The sequence below is a fragment of the Populus euphratica genome, unplaced genomic scaffold (assembly GCF_000495115.2).
Source record: "Populus euphratica unplaced genomic scaffold, PopEup_1.0 scaffold287.1, whole genome shotgun sequence".
In the NCBI taxonomy this organism is placed as follows: Eukaryota; Viridiplantae; Streptophyta; class Magnoliopsida; order Malpighiales; family Salicaceae; genus Populus; species Populus euphratica.
Genome location: NW_011500095.1, coordinates 263464 through 267134, shown reverse-complemented (window position 1 = coordinate 267134; position 3671 = coordinate 263464).

Below are 3671 nucleotides of genomic sequence, written 5' to 3'. Positions count from 1 at the left end.
AAGAAAACATATCAGATTAGAGAAAAAAAATTAGAAATAAAAAAAAGAATTATGTTTCTTGTGTTCTCAACCCTTTTCGGCAACAACTTTTCCTTGCTTGTTTGTCTTCTTGTGTTTTGTTTTCTGTCTGCATCACAATTTCTTTCATGCTTAATTAGTGAATGAGGATCTCAAGCATTTCAAAATAGAATTGTATTGACATGAAGGAGAAAACGAACCAAATTGGCAACACTGGAAATTGGCACTTCTTTGCTCATTCGACCTCTCTTTAGATCATACCATCTAAACTTCAAAATTGTACTGATCAGTAGTAAGAGAACCTTGTCGTCATCATCCTGAGAAAAAGGCATCGGATTTGTGTACACGGAGCCTGTAAATGAAAACTGTCTATCCCATGAATCCTTCATCACCCATATATCAATCTATCAATTCCACACAAATTCTACTAAGCAAAGGCACTCAACTTTCTGGGTATAGGCTGAAGATCCAAGTGCGGCAGTGGCGAGTGCAAAGCTGCTCCATTTGAATATCAAATGAAACATTAAGTTTCTTTATCGCAAATCATCAACCAATAAAAAACTTCATGAACTAGGCATGGTGGCAGTAGCGTAAGCACATCAATTGTTGTCCATGAAAAAAAAAAGGTTTCAAAGAGACAGAATTAAGCTTTCCAACAAAACTAAATCCACAATCATAATCAAGCAAAATGAATTTTCCGTCTTTTAAAAACTTTCTTGTTGTTAAGTCATATTCTTAATAGCTATAACAGATGATTTATCTCGTAAGAATTATCGTCCCTGAAGTAGTAGTCAAGCTATATAACATAGTTAACCACTCCAGGTAGTGCAATTCTCAAAACCTTGTAGTCATCATCCATGGAATCATATCGAAATGCATAAAAAACATCAATGAAGAGTTCACCGTAGCTAAAGTAGAAAAACTGGAATTGAGAATGTTGTTTGAAAACAAGGCCTACTGTTTTATTGAATTCTCACTTGAATGAGCCGTGAGCACTAACGGTGCAGTAGAAGATTACTTGTACATGGAATGCATTAGCTAGTTTCCATAAGAATACGCAAGACAATATTCATCTTTACAATATTGGATGAATTGCATATAATGTATCAAGACTACAATATGTTTCTGTGATTCTTTAAAGGGAGAATCTGATTGATATGCATTCATTCCTTCAGATGTATAGCTGCAGTTCCCTTATCGGTTAGACTACCATCTTAGCTTGAGTTTGTTGCCTTTTAAACCTTTTTCTCTCCAAACATTTCTCCAAATAATATAAGATAAGTTGCTGACAGCAGTTTGTGAGTGTTCAACCTTATTTCTGTAATAATCTTGAGTCACCTTATCACTCCATCTACTCACACAATGGTTGCTGCCATCAGAATGTGTATTTTTAACAACTGGCACTAAGATGCTGTTTATGAACTTCAAAACAGGTAGTACACGAACTTTCTGGCCTCTGTGTAGGCTTTTGTGGTCTGATGCATCAGTGCAAAGCAAACCATTGCAAGAACCCAATATCAGTCAGGTTCTTTCATTGTTATTGCAAAGGCAGGGGCACGTTCCTTGATTGTTATTTCTCTTTTGCTATCGAGGGCCTTGTTTGCATAGTTCTTTGAAGTTTTCTGCTCCTTTTAGCTTATAGACACTTGTGACAAGAAAACAGAAAAATAGAAAAGAAAAAAAAAGCCTTGTAAAACTAAATCAGAAAGCCAAAAGACATAAATCAGAAAATAGCATTGAGATTGAAGGAGCTGATTCGGCACACTTAAAGCCTTGATTTGGTATTATTAGACCAATTTATAATATCTTCAGGCCACGTAATTAAATTAGTTTCAATAGCCATGAAAAACTTATCTGTAGACTAGAGCCAATTCGAGAGATAATATAGAATCAAGGGGAAGCTGCCCTCAAAGGTTGCGGTTCCATCATTGAAGATAACCTTATTCCTCATAAGTCATATACTGTAACTAACACAACAAGAAAGCACAGACCAAACTTTATATTAGAATTTTTCAAACACTAGGTTGGGTTACTAATGTAATAGATCATCCATACAGGGAAGACAACCACTAATACCCCATCAATCTGAAAATTTCATCCATAATTTCCACACTAGTTTACAATGAAGGAGAAGATGATTTGTAGTCTCAATCTCATTTTCACAAAAAAATACAAACTTAATCAACTAGGATTATATTACAATAAAGTAAGAATTCCTTAATGCATAATCTATTTTAAACAACTAGCCAAAGAAAAAATTGAACCTTAGGAGGGACACTTTTTAGCTAGAACGAAGCCTTAAAAGTTCGAAGCCTTGGATTCACAATTTCATTAATAAATAAGGAGTAAGTTTTAACTGTATAATATTCATTTACTGACGAGGACCAAAATTTCTTATCTGAAACTGTTGCCTTTAACTGAAAGCTTTCTAGAGATGAGAAAAGGTAAACAACCTCTTCAATTTCAAAGGGAAATAATTGTCTCCTCCCAGATAACTCCCACTTCCATTATCTTTGCTCCCAATTTCCCATGTCAGCAATTGTGACATTTAATTTAGTGGAGATAATATAGAATCGTGGGTAAGTGACTTTTAATAAAGAGCTATTCAACCAAACATCAGACTAGAATTGAGTTAGAATCTCATTTCTCACCATAAATCTGCAGTTATTGGCTAAAGTTGAAGAGATGAAGTCTGTTGGAGTCGTAAGGGATGTGAAGTTCCTCTGGATACAGGACAATCTTCTACTAAAAATAGGAAGATCATTTCCAGACACCGGCTTGAATTTGTTATATATCATCTTGTTCTATGGCTGATTACCAGGAAGAGAGAGCCTCTAAATCCACTTGAAAAGCATTGCTTTATTCTTGGTTATCAATGACCCAATCTCAGGGTCATCCTTATCCTTATCTTGAACAACCACATTTCAATGGACTTTGTAAATTTTTCTGATTCTAACAGTTCCTGACAATAAGAATTTGCATTGGATGGAAGTAAGCAAACAACACATACTTTTTGGCAAAATATATATTTATATTGCCAAAAGAAAAGAAGTTCAACACAATCAAAACAAATACGACACACTATACTTAACATTTTCTCTTTCCATGAATTGAGTTTCTTTCAAAACCTATCAATGACAAGTTTTCAAGTTAAAATCCTTCTAGGATTAGACCTCGAAGGCATCCTCAGTAGTTATATGGAAATATATCATGCCTATAGTAAACTGCTTTTGCGAACTCATCCAAGCAAGAGTCATCAACATTGATTCCCATAAGAGAACTCTTGTAAAAATTAAAGTGCAAGTCTAAGCATATGACAAACCATCTTAAGACTTTTTTAGCTCACTAGAAGGCATGCAAACTAGCTATCATAAAAATAAGAGTGTGATCTACATGCTGAAAGTGACTCAAGAAGTTATTAGAGGTAAAATCTGTGAAATCACCCTAACATTGTTGACAAAATCAACAATGTTTGTCAACAATGTTAGGCACAAATTTGTCAACAATGTTAGGCACCAATTTGTCAACAATGTTAGGCATAAATTTGGTGCCACCTACCTTACTCTTGTCTTTTGCATGGATGTTTGCCTATAAATAGGCAATGCATTCAAGCATTATAGACACACCACAAGAGAGAAAGAAGAGAGGGTGAG